Source organism: Ambystoma mexicanum, chromosome 9 (genome assembly GCF_040938575.1).
Source record: "Ambystoma mexicanum isolate Mex_15411 chromosome 9, UKY_AmexF1_1, whole genome shotgun sequence".
Classification (NCBI taxonomy): Eukaryota; Metazoa; Chordata; class Amphibia; order Caudata; family Ambystomatidae; genus Ambystoma; species Ambystoma mexicanum.
Window position 1 is genome coordinate 544380728 of NC_090931.1, and position 23904 is coordinate 544404631.

Consider the following 23904-nt stretch of genomic DNA (forward strand, 5'->3'; position numbering starts at 1 on the left):
AGGGTTACCAAAGGTCACAAACAGTTGAGAACTCCTAAGCTCGGATGTTCTGTCCAGATAGAACTTAAGTGCCCTTCTGACATCGAGACAATGCAGAACCCTTTCTGGGTCAAGCAAGGTTGCGTCTTGGCTCCCCTGTTTAATATGTACCTACCAGATTTGCCACAGCATTTGTAGGAGAGATCCAAGTGTCCACCGAAGTCTCCCCTTGGTCACTATGCTTTATGCAGACGACCTGGTTAGGTTTGATCAGACTCACTGGAATGAGGAACATGCTGAATGAGCTATCAGGCTTTGCCGACGAGCACAGCCTGGCCATCAATCTTGACAAAACAAATACAAAGTTAATATCAGGCAAGAGGGTAAATCAAGTGAAGATGGGAGACTCACTTGGGGATTATTTACGCACTAAACTACCACTATCTGGGTATTGACTGGTGTGCATTTTCTGACTATAGCAGTGTCATTGAGAACAAAACTAAAAGGGGCAAACAACTTAGCCACCAGATATGGAAATTTGCCAGAAAATATGCCGGCTTTTCTTTTGCTGGTATTATCTTGCTTTACAAGGAGTGATTCTGCCCTGCGATACTCTATGGGCTGTATGCACTAGCAATGCAAGATTTTACCTGGCAAAATAATTCTGTCAAAATCCAATGGGTACGGGTCCTCCTTGATCTGTTGAATTTATACCACTGGAGCTAGGTTTGACTTCCCTATGTGGAATGGCCGTTTGGCCAAGAGATTTTCTCTACTTAAAATCTAGAATTAGTCCTGCATGTCGGCCATTGACAAGCCTCAGAGAATTGTGACCGGGAAGTTGTACTAAGGGGCAGAAATTACATAGCATTGAAAAACATTTTTTGCAAAGATAGACTGACACCCAAACTTTAACATTAAGAAGCCATATATTGTGTTGAAAATGGTATTTGAAAAAGAGTGGTATATTAACTATTCCCACCTATCAAAGCTAAAGAGCAATGGGGGAGGGGCATGGCTAGCGGCCATATGAGGCAGAAGGGCTCTCCAGAAGCTCCTGAAGATCCGACCATTAAGTTGCTCCATATGACTACTTAAAACTACCAAAACGGAGCTGATGACAGGCAAAACCACTGTGAAGCTACTGGCTGAGTGAGAGGGCCAGATTGCATTTAAGCAGACAAACTGCACTGAAGAGGAGCAGCCGGGAGAGAAAGGGAAATGGTGGCAGTGCGACAGTGAGCTGTTTCGAACTGAAGCTGTGTGGACAGTCAAGAAAGGAAACAGGGTGGCCGGCCCAGGAGGTGGGCAACTGCTGCCTGGGAGACCCAGAGGACAGAGCAGCGCCGCATCTTGAAAAACTTGAGCCATGGTGATGACGCTCGGTACGCGCACCAGACAAAGGAGACCGCCACCCCGGAGAACAGCTGCAGAAGAGCGGCGCACTGAGGCTAGCGAGGCGGGAAGAGGCCACCGCGATCACTGATAGATGCAATGGAAGAACTGCAGTGACTCCTGACTCCCCGGTCAGTGAGTGTGAAGCCGAGAAGAGTGCGGCGAGCTGCACACAGACCAGCAGACTAACACTGCGCCTGTGAAGTGCCTTCACCGGTGAAAGGACCCATTGCACATTCCGACGGAGCCAGTGGAGCTGGAGGAGAGGACGTCGGCAGAACGTAGCACAGAGGGAGGCGAGGAGTCATGGGGGGCCCTGGTACACAACTGACCTACATTAATATGCACAGGTCCCCCCCCCCCCCCCCAACAGTGACCAGCACATAGTCGGAGGGGCGCTGTACTGATGCCACACATAGGTGGAGGAACAGGAAAAGCGCCCCTCTGGGAGAGGCCTCTCTGCTGCTGTGTGAGGGCTGGGCCATATACACAAGCTGAGGGCGGCGAAAGCTTTTGCGGCTATTCAAGCAGGTAGACATGGCCCTAGTGACTGCAAACCGGGCCCTTCAAAAGCAACTAGTGAACGGCGTTAAACCACACCAGGCGCAGCAAGACCCAACAAAAAGGCCCTACATTACAGGGCAATGCGAGTCCCTCATACCCACCAGTGAAATACTGGGGGCAGGAAACAGCAACGCGGCACACTGAGGGTTAAGAGTGTGGTGCGCACTGCGCCGCAGCACATAAGCCTTGCCTTGGGCAGAACCGAGGTGTGGGAGATGCCACCATGCAGCAAGCCATGGAAGAGGTGGTGGAAAGGCGAGCAGAACCAAGCATAGTCTCCCTGAGACAAGAAGTGGCACCACACTGGCTAGGGTCTCCTGCAGAAGACCTCGCATTGACAGCGGGGAGTCGGATACAATGGGGAGGCACAACCTGCGCAGTAACAGTGCTCTGGAGTAGGAGTGTCTCGTATGGGAGGCGACCAAAGCAAGTGATCCCCACTGCAACACCTGTAATCAGGACGCACACACGTACAGCTGCGAACGATGACAACTAAAGGACAAAGCAAAAAACAAGCAGACTAAGTTGTAAACCTTTACAAAGGGCCAAGAGCACCGCCTGAGGGGGACAGCAGAGGCAATGCAAAGGAACAAGAGCCTCCATCATCAGAGAAGACCGATCCAGGGGACCACAAGATCCTGGAGGCCATTGAGGAATCACTAGCCACAGTGGAAGGCAAGATTGATGCTGTGGCAATCAACGTGGGGCTACTGAGGGAGGATGTGCGAGGCATAGCAGAAAGGACCTGGAAGCTGGAGGAACATGTCAAGGAGAACACAGAGATCCGGGTGCAGACCAGGAAAGATATTGATGTCCTCCACATAAAGTTACTGGAAGACATGGCTGAGGAAGCGGAGGGCCGGGCACAGCCTAATATTATAAGAATTGTCAGACTGCTGGAGGGAACAGAAGGGTCAGACCCCACTACATATGTCGAAGACCTGCTCATACAGGAAATAGGTGCAGGTGAGCTCACGCAGAGGTTCACGATCAAAAGAGCGCACCACTTTATAAGAAAGCCACCACTTGGAGCTCTGCCCCGGTTCATAATAGCCAAGGTCCTGAACTATAAGGATCGAGAGAAGATAAATCGCCTTTTCCAGGGCTGGCGGGATAATACAGAGAGCCTCCACGGAAATGTCTGTATAGCCAGACTACACATTCCAGGTCCAAAAAAGTAGGGCCCAATTCATCAGTACAAAAGCAAGGCTCAGGAGACAGGTATCAAATACATGCTACTATACACGGCAAAGTTGAAAGTGATCCACAAGGGCAAAGCACTTTTCTTTGAGAAACCGATGGAAGCACAGGAATGGATGGCGGAGAACAGGCCCCAGAGACTACGGGGCAAAATCACCACACCGGACTGAGGTGGTGAGAGCTGGCAGCGGGTCGAACACTATTATCGAGGCATGAAGAGATGGGCGGGGGAACAGCAACAACGCAAGCATGCCTAAGGGATCACTGTTAAATATGGAGACTAAAGAGATGAATAGTTATAGTAGGAGAAGTGCTAGGAGCATGGTAGCCGGTAGGGGCAATGCTGAACGCAGAGCCTCTACTCCCATCACTGTTAGCTTAGAGCTAGTGTAAAGTGCCCGCCCATAGGGTGCCAGGAGACTATTCAGTCGACCAGGTAGAATGGGGCGGAAACGGGAAGTCATAGCGTGCTTGGCACAGCTGGACACTTTAATGTTGAGTGGGGTGTTGGGCGGGGATGAGGAGGGAGGCCTGGCATACCTAGGAGTATATTGCACACATGGTCCTCCAGAGACTACATCCAACTCAGGGTCTGCAGGATACCCTGGATTTTAAAAAGTATGGCTGATGTCATCAAAATTATGACGTGGAACGTCAGAGTGCTTAATAGTTATGTGAAACACCGGAGGATAGGAGCATACATTAAGAGGAACAGAGTTGGGATCGCGTTATTACAGGAAACGCACCTAAATGCTCAGAAACAAAAGAATTTGGTGAGAGCTTGGGGGGGCGTACTCCACATACGCCAGAGGGGTCCTAATTTGGATAAACCCAACCATCCCATTCAAAGTACTCACTACACTACTAAAACGGATGCCGATGGGCGAATGGCATTAATATACAGGGTATTAGAGAACAGGGAGGGAGAATATATATATATCGTATGCACCAAATCACGATGCCATGTTTATTTTTCAGTCATTATACGAACGACTAGTCCCTTATAGAGATGGGTTAATGGTATGGGGCGGGGACCTGAACAATAGATCCCACCAAGGACAGATCTGATTCTAAACATAAAAAGCTGCCCCCCCACTAGCCAAAGTGGTGGCATCACTCCTACAGCAATTTCAGCTAAGAGAATTGTGGAGAGAGCAGCACGTGACTAGCAGAGAATACTCCCATTACTCAGCCCCACACTGTGTCCATACAAGAATTATTTGTTCGCTCGGGTAGAACATGTGTTAGAATTCTCAGAGGCAGAGTATTTGGCTAGGGTCCTGTCGGATCACTCGCCATTCTCAGTGAAATGGAGGGTATTAGGCCCGAGAACACTGGTACCCACTTGGAGATTGTGAAGCGAAGCGCTGCTAGGGGTAGCTTTTAATGAACACATCAAAAAGAGCGCTGTATATTTCATTGCCACTAATGAGGGGAGTGTACAACATGTGGGAATGGTTTGGGAAGCATACAAAGTGGTCATCAGGGGGGAGATGATGGTGGCCTCGGGGGTATGGGGTGATCCAAAAGTCTATAGTCAAAACCCTTACAAGCAAGGAGGAAAATATTGCTGGGGTTGGAGAAAGAGTCTAGAGCCCCCGAGTTGTGCGGGCTGACGGGAGTTTTATAAAGCATATGTGGACACCTTGGTGCCGCTTCTCGTCAGGGTGTTTAACGAAGCCTAGAAATGGGTATCCTCCCTGATAGATATGATAGGTTATTTATAACACGCTTAATACCCTGAGGTTTCTAAGAACAGACCCCAGGGATGGAACCTGTGTTGCTTCGTGTCGTCTTGCTTCCAAGGCAAGCACGTTGCCGCTGCTGAAACCATACAAAGAGCACAGACTGGTTGGTACAGACCGCTGTCTCTGCTAAACCAAGACAGTAAACTTTTAACCGCGTTCTTGCCAAACAGACTCAGGAGGGTGATCCCCCCCTGCTGGTCCATCAGGACCAGACGGGGTATGTACCTGGCAGAAACATCACAGAATACCTGCGAAGGCTGCACCATGTCATTTACAGCACGAACAGCGATGAGCAATGCACTGTAGCGTCGTTGGATGCGAACAAGGCAAGGGTCAGGACTTGGAACACATACCAGGACTGGGAACACATACTCAGAGGTGGCAATTACACAGGGGCAGCAGACAAGGTTGCCCGCTGTCCCCCATGCAATATATTATTGCAGCGGAACCAATGGCCGCCTATCTGAGGAAGGAATATGGGGATGTAGGTATCACAATAAATGTAAAGCAGCACATAGTGTTGATGTATGCAGATGACGCGTTACTGTACCTGAGTAACCCCGAGGTGAATCTTCCATATGTGCTGGAGGTACTTGATAACTCCAGCGCATTGACGGGGATTCGGATAAATAAGAATAATTCCTGCCTGTTCCCATTGGCCAAGATGGCGACAGTGAGGAGAGATGACTTGCCATACTTTCCCTGCCATGGAGCACAGAATCATTTAGATATTTGGGACTGAACATATATCACGACCCCAAAGCAGAGAACGTTTCCAACACAATAGGGACAAGGAATGGGTTTGAGAATCAATGTAGTTTGTGAGTAAGTTACCCCTGTCCTTGGCAGGAAGGGCGGCATTACTGAAGATGGTGGCACTTCTGAGACTGATGCACTGTTTTGGTAACATCCAATATAGACCTAGAGAAGCTTTGTAGGAGCTTCCTATGGCATGGAGGGAGGTGTTGAATACATTACAAAGGCCCTGCGAACAGGGAGGCTAGAAGATAACAAATTTTGTGTTGTATTTTTTGGCATGCCAGTTGCAACACGTACGTTGAATGGCGGACGAGTCGACTACGGAAACAATTTTATTGCAACCATCCATTAAAAAAAGCATACCTCAAGGATTTGACTTGGCTTCCCAAGGGCGAGCAAAAACGGCATCCCATCTAGAGAAACTGGGAATTCAAATGTGGGAAATAACTAGCAAAACTATGGGCACAATAGACCCGATCTCGCCACAGATAACCCCCCCCCCCCACAGCGGCGATAATGGCAGACATGGCTGGGTGTAGTACCAGGGTGCGAACCAGTTGGGAAACATGTGTGGTAGCCACGATTGGGGACTTGCGTAGCGAAAGAGGGTTGATGACATTCGCCGAATTACAAGAGCACACAGGGATACACTCGGGGCAATTCCTGCTACACTGGGCCGTGCTGAAGGTAAAGAGGTGAAGGTGACCGGGCGTTACTGGCGAGACAATAGGACATGAAGAAAAAGAGGACCTGCTCAGTGTAGCAGAGGGTGGGTACGCCGTTTCAAGGATCTATGAAGTATTGATAAAGCGTGACTCGAGAAAAGAATTGAAGAGCAAGGGAAGATGGGAAACTGAATTGGGCAGGAGATTTGATGATACAGAATGGAGTGCCATAACAATATACCGTAACAAAAAAAAATCTCCAGAAGGGAATAGTTTCTTACCTGTAACTCCATTTCTCCAGCATTGGTATCTTTCATGGATTCACATGCTTAGAATATTCCCAGTCGTCGGGATTCCCAGCCTGACGACGGGGAATATTCTAAGCATGTGAATCCATGAAAGATCCAATGCTGGAGAAACCAGGCTATAAACAAATACAACTTATATTACGCAAAGGGCGTACCTCACACCGGCAGCAATTGCAAAATTCAAGGGGGCAGGCAAACAAGAATGTGCCAGATGCAGAGAAGAGGAGACAGGGCTGACATGTTCTGGGGCTGCCCAATGAAACGCGGATTTTGAGAGGGGGTGGCACAAAGGGCAGCCCAAGAAGGTGTCGACTTGGATATACAAACCCCAGAGGCATGAATGCTTGGCAGATAGAGGAGGGTGAGAAATAAACCTTTGAACAAGTTGAGACCTCATGAATATATACTAACTAAACGCAGCATTGCCATGAGGTGGCAAGATGCAAAAGGTCCAAATGTGACCAGATGCTGGGTAGATTTTGAAAAATGGGTAATGGCGGAAACCGGAGTATGGGAAGGGCGCTGAGGGAGCAGAAGATGGAAATGATAGAAATCCGGCAGTGGATTGAGCTGATTGCGACCCTCTTCAACCAAGAAAGAGGCGAAGTAGGAACGCAAAATGAGGCACCAGAGAGACTGAAATGAGTGAACTAATGAACAAATGGGATTGTATGCACGGGTAGGGGGGGAGGGCAGGGGGGACGTTTGGGGAGATTTAATAGGGGACGTTTGAAATAGGATATGTAAACACGATATGCAACTAACTAATGTGGTGTGAAGGTTGTTGGTTATTGAATAAAACAAACAAATATATTAAAAAAAGAGCTGAGGCAGTGCCATCTGTGGTAAACTTGTATTGGAAAACTCAGACTTATTTATTGCTGTGTCCTGAATCAGCAGTAAGACGTTTTAGATTGATGCTTCATATTAACCAACTGCCATTATCGGTAGTGCAAGTTCCTCAATTACATCTTGCTCCCGAAGCACGCTATTGCCACATCTGTAAACTCCTGTATAAAATTTTAACGACAACACATGTTCTTATGGAATGCGTCAAGTTAGGCTCTATATATGGGATACATTACTCACCGTAATTGTATTTCTGATGCTTGTATCTGCTTAGATTCCCATGCTATGCATAGGCCGACATCTAGTAGAAGCTGCAGAGTATTATAGTTTTCAAAATTCGAAAGGGGACGTCGACTGGGAGTGCCAGTAATACTATCCCTAGTGTGACGTCTGCGGTACCCATGCTCCTTCACGCACCAAGGTCCCTCAGATTGTTTTGTTTATGACACAAGGTAGCATGAAGTGTAGCTTGAGTACAGGTGTATCCAAGCAGATCTGTATCAGACAAGCTCATAAAACCATCCATGCACATTCTCTCCAAGGGGAGGAAGGGTGGGCGCATGTGAATCTAAGCAGATACAAGCATCAGAAATAAGATTACGGTGGGTAATGTATCGCTCTGAGGCTTGTGGAATATGCTTAGATCACATGCTATGCATAGATTAGAGAGCAGTGTTACAAGGTGGTGGAGGGTTGTGAGAAGGTTCACTGGCAAACAGATGTTTTAGAACCTCTTGTCCCACAAGTGTATCTGCTTTGGAATGAGTGTAAATGCAGTAGTGCTGAGTAAAAGTGTGTTGAGCTCCATGTAACTGCTTTGCAAATGCTGTCTAAGGGGACGTTTGCAATAAAAGCCAGAGTGGCTCCTGTGCGCCTTGTGGAGTGAGCTCTAGGCGTCAAAGGCAGTGTCTTGTTTGATAAAGAGTAACAGCTGTATGCATCGGACTATCCATCTGGAAATGGCATTCTTGGAAATGTGGTCTCCTTCTCTGCCTGGTGCTACAGAGAAACAGTTGGTCGGTTTTTCTTAGCAGTCTGGTCTTGTTTACATAGTAAAGGACCCCCCTCCTTACATCTAGTATGTGCAGTTTTACCTCAGCCGAGCTCTTTGGGTTCTGAAAGAAAGCCGGTAGCTCAATGTCCTGGTTCAAATGAAATTTAGAGACAAACTTATGAGAGAACCTAGATGTGTTCATAAAACCAGTTTGTTCTTGTGTATGACAAAGAAAGGGTCCTGCACTGACAATTCTTGCAATTCACTAACCCTTGTTATGGAAGTAATAGCCACTAAGAAGGCAATCTTGTAAGTCAGGTGTTTAAGACTTGATTTGTGCATCAGCTCGAATGGTGGCCCCATGAGCTTTGTTAGTACAACACTGAAATCCCATCCTGGCGGTGGGTTTGAAATTGGTGGGTGGAGTCTCTTTACTCCCTCCATGAATACTTTGATGACCGGCACTATCTACCACAACACTGTTTTGGGAGGTGGTGTAGGCCGGTAAGGCCGCCAGGTTGTTCTTTATAGAGTTGAATACTAACCCCGAGTCTAGCAAGTGGAGCATATAATTTAGAATGTAGGATTGAGTACATCCTATAGGGTTTATTTGTTTAGACTGGAACCAAATTACAAATCTCCTCCACTTGTCGAAATAAGTGTCTAGTGTTTGGTTTTCGTGCCTCTGAGAACATCCATACACCTTTGAGGTAGGTTGAGCTGTCCGAACCCTACGACTTCAGGAGCCACGCTGCCAAGTTCATTGAGTGAGGTTGAGGGTGCATTGTTAATCGCCTGTTTTGGGTGAGTAAATTGGTCTGGCACAGGAGTTTGATGGGATCGCACATCGCCAGTTTGTGCAGATATGGATACCATTGCTGTCTTGCCCACATAGGAGCAACTAGGAGGAGTGTCATTTAGTTCATGTAAATCTTGTTCACCAACTTGCTCATAAGAGGGCTAGGGGGAAAAGCGTAAGCAATTCTCCCTGACCAGTTCATCCATAGGGTGTTCCCCTTGGAGCCTGGTTATGGGAACTTGGACGCAAAGTCTGGGCATTGTTAGTTTTTGCTTGTAGCAAAAATGTCTAGTGGGGGAAACCCCACTGAGAGAAAAGGCAGTCTACGACCCCTGTGTCTAGTTGCCATTCGTGTTCCTCTGGTAGGGGATCTCTGCTCAGTGAGTCGCCTAGAGTGTCGAGTTCCCCTGGTACGTGTTGAGAGCATAGGAATATCTTCCGTTTAAGCGCCAATTTCCAAATTTGTTGTGCTAGTCGGGACAGATTTGGAGAATGTGCGCCCCATTTTGTTGATGTAAAACATTGCTGTAGTGCTGTCGGTGAGGATTTGAACCGACTGGTTTGTTAGGTGCATCTCGAATGGCTGAAGGTCTTTGAATACCGCCATAAGTTCCAGCAGATTGATGTGGTTCTGTGCCGTGGCATGGGGCCACAGACCTTGAGCTGTGTGATTAAGGTGATTAGTCCCGCCCACCCGGTGAGTGACGCATCGGTCGTAACCATCGCTTGTACAGCTGGATTGTGGAAGGGTTTTGTACTAGTGTTGGCAAAACAACCACTAAATCGTCCCACTGACCGCTTGCCTGAGACCACTGTTTCGCCAACCATTCCTGTATGCGCAGGTGTGCGGTGCCAGATAAATGCAAGATGCCATCATACCCAGCAAACGCATAGCTTTGCGTACGCTTATCTGGCGGCCGGCTTGATAATGGGGTATTTGCAGTAACATTTTGGACTCTTTCCTCTGACCGGAAGACTAACCCCTCCTTTGAGTCTATTAGAGCTCCTAGGAACTGTTTGCATGTGCTTGGCACTAGGCTTGATGTTTTTCTCATTTATTGAGAAGCCCAATTGGAAGAGAAGGTTGATAGTTCTCTGAATGTTTGGCCTGCAAATCTGTGTAGTTTCCCCTGTAATCAGCCAATTGTCCAGGCAAGGGTATACCGGGATTGTCTCCCTGCGCAGTTGCGCTGCCACTACCGCCAGTACCTTCGTGAATACCCTGGATGCGGATGCAATCCCGAAGGGTAGCACCTTGAATTGGTAGTACTGGTTTGCCAACTTGAACCTCAAGAATCTTATGAAAATAAGCATCTTTCATATCCAATGTTGCCATGTAGTGCCCCCACTTTAGCAGAGGGATTACTTCTTGTAGCTTAGTCATATGTCATTTTAGTGGCTGGACATAGGAGCTTGCATGTGTAGGTCTAATACTGGGCGCATTGTTTGATTTTTTTTTGGCACAAGGAAGTAGGTTGAATAAATACCCTTGTTTACCTGGTTCGCCGAAACGACTTCTATGGCGTCCGAGGAATCACAACGCTGCTCCAAAATAAGGATGCGTTCTTCCTGCGAGTGTCTCTTGACGCGGGGGATGGTTTCAGGGTCGCTGGATTAGCTCTACACAATAACTGCCCGCCACGGTGGATAGCACCCATTTGTCAGAGGGGATTCCCTCCCATGCTTGGGAGAAGCTTGAAATACGCCCTCCTACCAGAGAGGCATGGGAGGGTACCTGAAGCGGGTAGTCATTGTTTGGGTAGTGTAGACCCACCGCTAGAAGTGGAGGACCTCCCCCGGCTGCGAGATCTGCGCTGCCCTCTTTGGTAACCTTGTGAGGCCTGGCCTTGGTTGTTACCCCAGGACGATCGCCGACTTTGTCCGAAACCTGAACCCCTCTGAATTTTGTCCACAACAATGTACAAAAACTATTATTGCCTCTTTGGCCTGGGTATTTGTTAGTTGGCCCAAAGACTTTGGGGTGTCGTAGTTATCCATTGCAGTTTTTATGGCGTCTTCAACTGCCTTTTCAAACATGAGGTTGGGCTCAATAGGGTTAAGAGTAGCTGGAGTCTCTTGCTTGAAGCTGGACTGGCGTACCCACGCATGGCACTTAATTGTATGTTGTGCAATAATTATGCCGGCATTGTCAGCAGCGTCTAAGTTATTCTTTGGAATGCAGCTAGAAAATGCTCTGCCTTCTGCTACTGCCAGGGCCAATTGGGTTTTAAAGGGTTCAGGAGCTGATGACAATGCGGACACTTCATCCCACTTATGGCAATTGTAACTCGCCAGAAGTGTTGTATTGTTTGCGATTCTTGACTGAAAGGCAGCCGAAGTGCCTATTTTTCGCCCCATTGTGTATAGTTTTGTGCTTTCTTTATCCAGTAGTGCCTCCAAAGAGGCTAAGGGTGTTCCAGCTCTCTTTCTGGTGGTGGTTATGGTTGTTGTTACTACAAGAGAGTCTGGTTTGAGCTGTCCCCTGATAGAGAGCGTCTGTAGGTGCAGGGCGGAAGAGCTTTTCGATGCGTGGATTAACTGCACGTGTCTCGTTAGGTGTGTCGAGAGAAGGCTGAATCCTCCTCTGGACAGATTGCAGGATGGAAATGAACTGTGACACAGCCTTCTTATCCCCTCGAATATCCTCAACAAAGTCCTTGTCTTGTTGAGTCACCTGTGTTTTAATCTGAAAGTGCTCAACTGCTTTAATGAGCATTTCGTTTTGAAGTGGCTGGTTGTCTATTGGCGAATCTGCCACTGGGGAATCTATGGTGATGGGAGTGTATGTTATACATATCTTCCTAGTCATCTTCATCGCCACAGTTCTGTTCTCCGCCCACCTGAGCTGTGTAGTTGTCTTCAGTATCGGTATCTGGGTCATACGGATCAATGAAGGGTGGGTCCTGCTAGGATGGAATAGGCAGGGTATCGGGACAAGCCCTTTTGTGACGGGGCTGAGAAGTAGGGTCAGCTGCAGTGGGAGGGGTGGTCTGAAAGCTTTGGAAAGAATCTGGGTTCTTCTCAAAGATGTTTGCCATAAATGACACCCTCCTCATGACCCCATCAATGTCTTTGCATGTCCATTGGGCGGAGCTTGGTATGGACATGGGGTCTAGAGGTGTAACTGGGACCTGCGTGAGAGCTGGTCCTTGTTCTTTAAAGCTGCTGACAAGGAGTCCCCTACCTAGTGATGAGAATCCTTATCCATGTGTGGTGTAGGATATCTTTCCTTCTGGTGGCAAGGGGTTTTAGAAGATCGTTTCTTGGGCTCTTTACCCTTAAGAAGGCTACTTGGGACGCGTTTCTTACCCAGGTGGGCTATTCCCGATTCTATTGTGTTTTTTGCTGTTTTCAACGCGGCGTGTTGTACTTCGGCTGTTGAGTGACCCAACGTCTCGTCTGCCGACTTGCGATGTTCGGTACTAGATTTAGGCACAGCGTCTGTGCTGTCTTTCGACAGACAGCCTGTCGTGCAGCGATCGGCACCTTGAGGACCCCCCGAGGACAGAGACTCTGTGGACCTCTACCTAGACACAGTGTGTGGGCTCTTGGTCGACCTACGCGTCGACTCATGGCCCTTGGCTGTGTGTTTAGTGGTAGGGGCAGTGTGAGCGCGGACGCAGGCGGGGTTCGTCCCCATAACAGAACCGCTGACCTGTCTCTTGGGGAATCCAAGGATTTCCGTTGCCTTCGCCATCTGAATATGCGTTGTTGCTGCCATCGATATAGCGTCCCTCCACGTCCATGGTGGCCTCGGCCTGCATGGCGTGGTGGGCCCAGCGCTTAGTCTTACGGTCCTTTAACGTCTTAGGTTTGAAGAGCCTGCAGGCCCAACAATTCTCCTCAACGTGATCCTATGGTAGGCAAAGATTGCACACCAGGTGCTTGTCGACCCAGGGGAATTTTTTGTTACACTTTGGGTACAATTTGAAAGGGGTTCTATCCATAGTGAAACGAAATGGCAGCTAGGCAAGAAAAATGTATGAAAAGGGGTAAATAAATAGTCTAATGTCCTCCCCCCTCTCTCCCTACTGTTAGGGCTGAAGCCCACAACGGCCCTCCAAGGCCAAATGGATCAGTCGATGGAAGTCTTATTCGACAGTCATTCTCTTCACCTATGTCGAAGATGTTAACGATAGTCTGTGATAGAAAAGTATAAAGGATAGGAAGAGTAAAACTATTAATCAATGGCATTATCCCAAAATCAGAACTCTGCGATTAAGCATCTATCTACGATGGCGTAAAAAAGCAATCTGAGGGACTTCGACGTGTGAAGGACCATGGGTACAGCGGACGTCACACTAGGGATAGTATTACTGGCACGCCCCGTCGACGTTCCTTCTTGAATTTCGAAAGCAACAACTTTAACACTCTGCAGCTTCCACTAGATGTTGGCCTATGCATAGCATGTGATCTAAGCAGATATATATATATCTATATACATACATACACACACACACACACAAAAGCTTTCTGGGACTACTGTCTTAACACAGAGTCCACTTCTTCTCAGGTAGCCTTGTACCAGGTATGGTCACATTTTGAAAATCTATTGAGAAATAATTGTGCCACTGAAGGGAAGCAGATCCCTCACTCTGAAGGTAATCAATAACTGGACTTTTAGGTGATTTAGGGGCTCTTTAGTCTTATTGATGATTGGGTATACATTTAATTATGACTATGTCATTGTTTTATGGCTATTGTATGGCCAGGAATACAATTCTATTAAGAAATGTGATCCTGAATTCTATTAGGAAATGTGTTGCTATTTCTTTTTTGTATGTTTGAATTTTTTTTTTTAAATAGATGTTTATCCTTTCCATGGGTATATGACTTATTTGTGTAAAGTTCAATTTGTGCTGTAACGCAATTAAGAATATTATGATTAAGTTTGTCATAATATAGTACTAATCTTCCCAAAGATGCATCTCTGCCATATATATATATATATATATATATATATATATATATATATATATATATATATATATATATATATATATATATATATATATATATATATATATATATATATATATATATATATATATATAATAAACCATTATTTCTACTATACATAGGTGTACAAGTTTTTCTTTGGACCATATGTATTCTACAATTTCTTTTAAAGCACTCTACTTCGTAAGAGAAGTCTGGCTGCTCTGTCCATGGTACCCCCCGCCCCCCCCCCATCTAAGGTGGTACAGACTTATACTAAGAGTTGGAGATTCTGGATTGCCTACTTGTATGGTTTTAGAAAGTCTTGGTAGGACTTTAGAAAAACTGTCCTAACAGTCTGCTTTTGCTTTCTTTAAGAAAAGATCAAGGAGTGTTCAGAGACTTGTAAATAGTTAACACAAACAAAAGGTATTCATGTGGCGTAGAACTGGTGAGGTACAATAAGAATCTTACATTACACTAGTCAGTATGTCAACATACTGTACATCAGACACACCCCACGCCATGTCCACAGTGCAACTTGCAGGGTGAAGATTTTGGCTAGGCACTCCAGACCTGCATGGGATTAGATTTTGTAAATGTGTCATGTTATAGTATTGATAATTAGTATCGATTTATGTATATCTGGAGATTATAAGCTTGAACCCAAGTGTGTGGCAGTCTTGATAGCGCAAGATCTGGTGTCAAGAAAGAGAAGCTTCAAGAGAGGGTTTGAAAAATGAACCTATTGTCGCTGCAGCATTGCTGAATGACTTCCTAATGGCATGAATCTGGGCAAGGCTAAATCTCAGGATGTGGCCTGGGCGATGAAGACAGATATGTCCATGGAGGGTCAAGGATTGCTGGACACAGCCACCAAAGCAGTCTAGGGGGCACCCAGTAGGTCCAAGTGAGGCAAAAACTGACACTCCTTTCAGAAGCAAGCACTGAAAAGACCACTACTGGTGCATCATGGGGACTGAGGTTCCCAGAGAAGAGACTAGCGGCACTTCTGCTAGAAAACCTGCATTATAGAATGACTAAGATATCTGAGGCAGTAGTAAGGACATTGCAATGTCACAGACCTTAGACAGTTTATTTTTTGTACATTCCTGACAAGATATACCATACTTTTGGGGCCGAGCGGGACGGACAGCTGAACTGGAGCCCATTGCATGTGGCATTTCTAGCCATGGTGCACCCAGACCCTCCCCTGTGGAAGGGGCAGATGAGGTACCTAATGTTTAGCCTCAAAACAGACATGTAACATGGTCATTGAAGTATGGTTTGCTTTTAGACAACCAATTCCCAGGCTCGATCATAAATGGCCCTGCTCATCCATTTTCATGAGTCTATATTGAGCCAACAGTGGGCAGTGGACTGAAGCCCCTTCTTAGCACCTGTGCAATATGACAGGTCATTGGTGAGTGGCTGCATTTTGAGTTAAAATGCATTTCTAAACTCTGGCCTGGTAGACAGATGTTTGGGAGGCCCCCCCTTATTGTGAACAAGGAGCAACTTCTGGGAGTTAAGCCAAACCAATCAAGGTAGCATGGTGACCAGCTAAGGCCAAATCTCGGGGGAAGTGAGCGGGTTCAGTGTCCACAATGAGTTCACAAAGTGAAACACCAAGGATTACACTTAGTTATACAAATAGCATTTGTTATAGGCCCATTGAAAACACAAGAAACAGTATTGTGTGATATTACTTTCCAATAGTAATATCACACAATACTAAATACTGTAAAACATATATAGTCACTGCAGCTGATGCAAAATAAAACAACCCCACCCCACAATACATGTAAAGGAAGTCAAGTGATTACGTTAGCACCAACTGTCCACAGGATTTACAATCCTAACTTCCGAGGTCCAGCCATAAAAATTGTATGGCGCCTTGTGCCCAAAAGTTCAAAGGGTTCCAGTAGTTCAGCAGAGTGGTCCTGGGGATGTGAAGATGGGTCCAAAAGTTAGATGTAGTATTCTAGTGAATAAAAACATTGCCAGCTTTCGGAGGGCTTTTAGCAGAATGTTGTGCCAAAGCCAAATAAGTGTAAATGTTTTAAAAGTTAAGCAACTTTTGAGATGGTGGGGGGGAGGGAGGGAGGGCAGCTAAGTATGGCTACAACTGGAGTTCTAGGCTGAAACTCAGAACGCCAGTGCTTCTGTGGCGGTATCTGGAGCACACAGTCCACTGGGTGGTCCGGGAACACTACTGAGAGCTCCAACTAGCTTGGGTACGAGGCAACACTGGGACCTGTTTCTTTTTGTCCAGAAAGTTGAAGCACCAACAAAGGTATTCAGAGACCAGTAGTCAGACATGCCTCCACCAAGACACCAGCCAGCTTTGGTTGCCAGGCCCGTTCAGATGTCGGCCATGGGTCTTCCACTGTCTTCTCCGCTACTACAGGATACTTGGCTCTTCTTCAGATCTGCTGGAATGGCTACAGAACACCTCTTATCCTAAAGTCAGGTGAGTGATCAGACTCCGCCCTCCAATGGCAATATCTGCCCCATACACGCACACCAGAAGTAGTACTATCAGGCACCATTATGTGCATTTGGGAGCAGACAGTCCTTGCCCTCTTCCTGGGAGTCCACTTGCATGGTATGCACTAGCCTGCGAAAAGCAAGCCTTTCCCGGGCAAGTGCATGACTAGAAGCATTTTCCTGACCTGGCAGGGCAGGAAGGAGGACAAAAAGGACAAAAAGGCCAAAGAAGAAACCCTTGTGGCACAGCCATGTGTGGACTCAAGTTATTGTTAGTAGACAAACCTGGTAAGGCTAACAAAGTACTGCAAAAAATAAGAAATTAACTGCTGCCACTGGTTTGTCCTTAGACAACCAAAAAATCCCTTTGATTGTAGTCTAGAGTCATACAAAAGAAAACCCATTGCACTACATTGTACGATGCATTGCACAATGATAAAAAGTTAACAGAAAAAGTAACAAAGTCAATAGACTAAGGGAAACAGTTTCCCAGTACAGACAGCATGAAGGATATCTTTTAGACTGTGTCAAGACATTACTTGTAAATAAATGTAGTGCTCCTTTTGCTTAATAAGTGGGAATACAAACTTATTCTAACTATCCAGGGCAACGGCTCATGGACCATTGTCTATGGATCATTTATCCTAACACTTACAAACCAGCTTTCAGATTGATTCAAACCCTGACTCAAACAAGCTATTCCAACCTCGAAGCATGTGGCCCAATTGTATTGTAAGCCTCATAAACCTCGGCCTTCACATACAGGTGGACACATATAGGGACATTTAACTCTTTGCATTATTTATTCGTATTTGTTAAGCGCACAGAACAGCCCTGAAGCATCGTGGCGCTGTATTCTATCAGAAGTTGTGTTCCAACATGTCCAGGAGAAGGAGAATATTGGAAAGGCATATTAACATTGCTGGTAATGTTCCTTCATGTGTCACCATGGACTTTCAATGCATAAAATATGCCTTAAAGTTCATGGGTCAAGTTAATTTATCTTGGGTCAAAATAGATGTTAAACTTGCAAGTCTAGCAGGAATTTAAAGATTTCTCAGGGCCTGACGATAATAAATGGTAAACAAGCTTGAACAAGGATGGAGTAACTGTGGCAAAAAACATTTGTATTCCCGCATGTGTTCAGAAAATAACTTTAGAGCACAAAATTAATCCATACATAGGCGTTCACTTAAATTGCAAGCTGAGGATTTCTAAAGCAAGACATTTTCACAGTTTTCGATTTCAGAGAACCTATGTCAAAACCGGCTTCCAAATCCTACAATATTTAATACCCAGCTCATATAACATATTCAAGACGAACAAGTTACTTTCTTACCTGGTAACTTTCTTTCGATGGGGTGGTCCGATGACGCATTCCATATCTATGACAGGTAATGTCCACAGCTGTGCTGGTTTGGAAAATCTTTGGCGTCTGCGTCAATGACGTCGCTGCGCTGTCCCCGAGGACCTCCTCCGACGGCCGACGTCACCCGATGTGATAAGTAGGACGCACAACGCCCATAGCCTCAGTTATAGTTTTTTCCCAGAACGTGTGCCACCAGTTTTCTGCCAGTCAGACACAAGGCCTTGCGGAACACAAGCTGCAATCGCAAAAGAAATTCTGCAGCTGGGAAGGCAGGGAGGGAGCGTTATGGAATACGTCGTCGGACCATCCCATCGAAAGAACGTTACCAGGTAAGAAAGTAACTTGTTCTTCGAGGGGATTGGGTCCTCCGACGTATTCCATATCTATGACAGACTCCCAAAGCAGTACCAAGCAAGGAGGTGGGAAAGAATTTAGAATACAAATTTAGCATGCCCAATCAAATTGCGGAATAGAGAACTGCCTTGCCAAAGGCCAGATCTTGCCCTCTGATGGAATCGAGGGAATAGTGACGTACAAAAGTATGTACAGAAGCCCAGGTGGCTCCATCACAGATGTGACGAATAGGAACGCCCCTCTGCAGGGCAGTAGACGCAGCCTCTCCTCTGGCAGAATGGGCCCGCAAGCCAGCCGGAGGGTCCTTACCCGCCAAGCGGTAACACTCTGAGATGGCCAAAATAATCCAACGAGACAAAGTCTGTTTCGTCACATCTTGTCCCAAACGCTTTCCAGCGTAACCAATGAAAAGTTGATCGTCCACTCTGACCCGGGACATGCGCGAGATATAAAAGCTCAACGCTCTCCTAGGATCAAGCCTATGGAGGCCTCTCCTCTTCCTTACCAGGATGTGGAGGAGGATAGAACGCCGGAAGAACAACATTCTGGCTCAAATGAAATTCCAAACCACCTTCGGAAGAAAAGGACCAACTCTAAGGTGAAATACAGTGAAGGGTGGCTTAAAGGGATGGTCTAGTAAAAAAATTTAAAAAATAGACAACACAAAAAAAAAAAAATACTAGCATTCTCCGTTTTAAAACTTCCTATGTAAAATTTTGAGCTATTCAAGCTCAAAATTCGCAAAAGCAAGCACATGGGCGCATCCATTTTGTGAAATGGATGCCCCGCCTGTGCTGGCTTTTGCGGCACTAATGAAGGAAAAGCCAGCCAGCTGTAGTAAACAAAAGCTACCGCTGGGTGGCTTTCCCCTTCATTAGTGCTGTAGGCGGAGGACGGGGACCGGAGACCAGAGCAGGAAAGCTGCAGCTGAATCTCGGTAAGTGCTATTTATTTTTTCTAAAAAAATAAGCACTAGCTGCGTTTTTTTTTCTAAGTTTTCCGGGCTGGAGGAGCCCGGAAAACTTAGTAATAAAACCGCAGCTTTAAAAACGTATTTATGTTTGCGGTTGCTTTTGGAGCGACCGCAAACATAAATACAACGTTATTGTGTTGGAAAACGCTGCGGTTTTTCTTTCCAACTCGGAGGAGCCTGAGAAACTCTGAAAGAAAAACCGCAGCGTTTTCAAAAACAACCGCGTGCGCTTCTGCCTGCTGTGGCTATCACTTTGGGTCTCCGGTGCTCCCAAATGGGAAAGCAGATTCAGGCAGAAACAACACGGTTGTGTTGGAAAACACTGCGGTTTTTCTTTCCGAGTTTCTCAGGCTCCTCCGAGCCGGAGGAGCCTGAGAAACTTGGAAAGAAAAACCGCAGCGTTTTCCAACACAATAACGGTGTATTTATGTTTGCGGTCGCTTCAAAAGCAACCAAACATAAATACAACGTTTTTAAAGCTGCGGTTTTACTTCTAAGTTTTCCGGGCTCCTCCAGCCCGGAAAACTTAGAAAAAAAACGCAGCTAGTGCTTATTTTTTTAGAATGAACTGCAGAGATCGAAACTTCCTGCTGGATAGCCCAGAACTCGAGCTGCATCGCCTCCCTGCACAGCGGAAGTGACCCTGCCCCCCCCCTTTTTGTTGAGGTAGTGCATAGCCACCGTGTTGTCCGTCAGAATCAGGACACTCTTCCCGTGCACAGTCGGCAGAAAAGCCTTCAGGGCTAGCCTGACGGCCCTCAGCCCCAACAGATTGATATGGAGTCTGGACTCCGACGGAGACCAACGACCGCTGTCAACTCGTTGGCATGAGCTCCCCATCCCGTGAGGGATGCGCCCGTCACGATCGTCACCTCCGGCCAGGGCAGCCAAAAAGGGGCACCCTTCATCAGATTGCCCTCGACGGCCCACCACACAAGGTCCCGGGCTACCGAGGGCGGCACCTGAACAGGGTCCGACAGCCTGCCGGAGGACTGAGACCACTGGAGCTTGAGCGCCCACTGCAAAGATCGCATCCGCAGACGAGCCTCTGGCACCAGAAGAATGCAGGAGGCCATGAGGCCGAGCAGTCTCAAGAACTCGGACGCTGGGAGAGTCTGGGCAAACTGAAACTTGTGCACCATCTGCTGAATGTGAAGAGCCCTCACCTGCGGAGGAAAACACTGCCCCAGGGACGTGTCGAGCACTGCTCCGATGTACTGGAGCCACTGCGTTGGTGTCAAATGGGACTTCTTTAAATTGAGGGAGAAGCCCAGCCTGTGAAGGGAGTGGCAGGTGACGGACAGATGATCCAGGACTTGCTCGGGAGCGCTCCCCCTGATCAACCAGTCGTCCAGGTAGGGGTAGACTTGAATCCCCCTTTCCTGAGATGCACTGCCACCACCACCATGAGCTTGGTGAAAACCCCTGGGGCGGAGGTCAATCCGAACGGCAGGACCCGAAACTGAAAGTTCGAGTCACCAAACGCGAACCTCAGGTACTTCTTGTGCTTGGGATGGATCAAGTAAGCATCCTTGAGGTCGAGAGACACCAACCAGTCCTGAAGTTGAAGGGCCTGGAGGACTTGAGAAAGTCACCATCTTGAACTTGTCCTTCCTGAGGAGTTTGTTCAAACCGCACAAGTCCATGATGGGTCTCAATCCCCCGTCTTTCTTGGAAATCAAAAAATAAGGGGAATACCATCCCTTGTTCCTCTCCGCTACAGGCACCAGTTCTATGGCGCCTTTCTCCAGCAGGGCTTGAATTTCCTGCGCAAGCAGCGGATCCGGACTCTTCAAAGAGAGGTTCCCTGGTGGATTGTCGTGAGGCCTCTGCCGAAAGGGAAGACAGTAGCCGTGGGTTATGATCTCCAGAACCCACACATCTGAAGTAATGGCTTGCCACTCTACAAGATGCTGCGCCAGCCTTCCCCCAACCGGCGAACCATGGGACCTGGCCTCATGACTGAGTGGTAGCGGCTGTGGCGTTGCCTGAGGGCAAAGAGGCAACTGCCCAAGCGGCCTTGGCACCTAGAGTACCTTTGTTTCCACCTCTGGCACTCTTACGATGGCCTCTTTGACTGCTAGCTCCTCTCGCTTTACTGAAGGAGTAATAGCGAAAGGAACCTCCCCTCCATTGCTGTCCCCTAGGACGAAAAGGCAGAGGTTGGGGAACTGCAGCGCCCAATGACTTCACTGCAGCTTTCGAGGTCTGCAACCTCTTAAGGCTCTCGTCAGCCTTGCTGCCAAAAAGGTGTTCACCGTCAAAGGGCATGTTGAGGAGCCGGGACTGCACATCAGGAGCGAATCCAGACTTCCTCAACCACGCAAACCTGCTCATTACGGTGCTCGCCGCCATGGACCGGCTGACACAATCCGCCAAGCCCAAACCCGACTGAACGGCCTCACACATGGCATCCTTGCCATCCTGAACCATAGCAAGGAAACCATCCCGTTCGTCCCCTTTGGGAATATGATCAGCCGCTAATGCAACGCAGTTCCACAGAGTGTGAGTGAAACGAGAAAAGGCACATATGGAGTTGTCCGCCTGAAGCGCCATACCCCCAGAAGAAAACACTTTATTCGCCCAGCCATCAAAACGTTTGTCGTCCCTATCCGGAGGGATGGTAGGATACGACGCCCGCTTAGCCGGGGCCGTAGCCGCCTGCACCACCAAACTCTCCAGGGTGGGGTGCCTAGACAAGTAGCAGGGGCCACTACTGGCTGGACGGTATTTTCACGACAAAGACTTGCCCACTGCCGGGAGACTTTCCAGAGCAGTCCAAGCCGCCGCCACCCTTCTCTGCAAAGCCATATGAAAAGGCAAAACCGGGTCAGTGGGTGGACCGAGATCAAGGATGTCCGTGAGATCATCCTGAACGAACTCCCCTGGGGGAGCTGACCAACCCAAGTACTCGGTAACCCGAGACATAAGGCGCCGATATGACGAATCGGCATGAGTGCCAGGCTCCGGCCGACAAAACTCCACCTCCGGAGAGGTGTCCAGTCCACTGGCATCATGCAGTGACTGCCTCAGGTCATCAAACTGACTATGGCCCAAGATAAGGTCATCTGGAGCCGTAACCGGAATCAGGCCACCATCAGAGCCTTCATCATCCTCTGAAATGTACTCCAGGCGGGAAGAGGAGGACCTCTGCGGACCAAAGCAGTGCCGGACCTTAGACACAGCCTTTTTAGGGGCAAACCCCGTGCCACGAGGCCCCTCCGACACCATCGCCTCGAAAGGCGTCGAGGGCGCCGAACGAGTCCACGTCGACAGAAAAGGCGTCGAGGGCACCGAACAAGTCGGCGTCGACAGAAAGGGCGTCGACGTCAGCTGCAACGCCTCCAGTATCGGCGACGTCACAGTCCTCGAAGCCGGAGCTCCGAGCGTGTCTCTCGACAACCTGGGCGCCGACCCCCTCGAAGACGGAACCTCGAGAGAAATCGATGACCTCGGCGCCACAGGCGTCGACGTCTTCTTCGAAGACGGCACAGGATCACGCGGTCTCGAGTGCGTCGAGGACCGGGACCTGGAACGGGCATGGCGAGAACGGCTACCCTTGTCCGAGCGAGACATCTCCCGCGAGCCGTGCCGACCACCCGAGCCCGAAGGCGAACGGGCGGTGTCTCTCGACCGGTGCCGACCGACCCCACTCGGAGGCGCAGACGGACCGGTGCCCTGCGATTCCAGAATCGCTAGCATCTGCTTCCCGAAGGAAGCCCATTCCTCCGGTGTCGCTTGCATGGAGGGATAAGCGACCCGCCGACGGGCGGAGTCCTCGGAAGAGGACAGGGAAGGCGACCTATGCCGGCGCTTCCTGGAATGCCTAGAAGAGGCAGAGGAGTGGCGAGACCGACTCCTGGAAGGAGACCCACCAGACTTCCGACGACGCGGAGAGTCACCCCTATCGTGGGCCTCCCCGAGGCACCAGAGGCAGGGGTCGTGCGAGTCTGTGACCGACATCTTGGTCCCACAGTCCCCGCAGTTCTTGAAGCCCGGACGCGGGGTCGAAGATGAGAAAGACATCGCCACAAACAAACCGAACAGGTTCAATGAACCGAGAAAAAAAAGAGTAACTCCGAGTCGAGGCGTACCGAGATTCACGAAGCAAACACGTTTGCGGAAAAAACGGAACTGAGGCTATGGGCGTCGTGCGTCCTACTTATCACATCGGGTGACGTCGGCCATCGGAGGAGGTCCTCGGGGACGGCGCATCGACGTCGGACACGCAGGACGCAGACGCCAAAGATTTTCCGGTTATTAACAAATCTAAACTTTCTGTAACTTTAACTGGCCTATTGGATGTTAAACTGAATATGAGATACTAGTGAGAATACGCCTGATTGGCCCTATTAATACTCAACTAGATGTTGCATATGGAAAAAGTAGACCCTCTTCCCATATCACACTACTTACAAATGTTGTATTCCCATTAATACATTTAGCATCCCAAATTAATGTCAGTGGGGGGCGGGGGGAACGGGGAGCATAGCATTAGTTTATGTAGACATCAATACAGG

General features: G+C 48.1%; 1 protein-coding gene across 2 annotated transcripts in view; it reads right to left on the reverse strand.

Moving 5' to 3' along the window:
- RPS6KB1 (ribosomal protein S6 kinase B1) overlaps positions 1 to 23904 on the reverse strand; it is a 718570-nt gene that overhangs the window by 527868 nt on the left and 166798 nt on the right. The gene's annotated exons all lie outside the window — the stretch shown is intronic.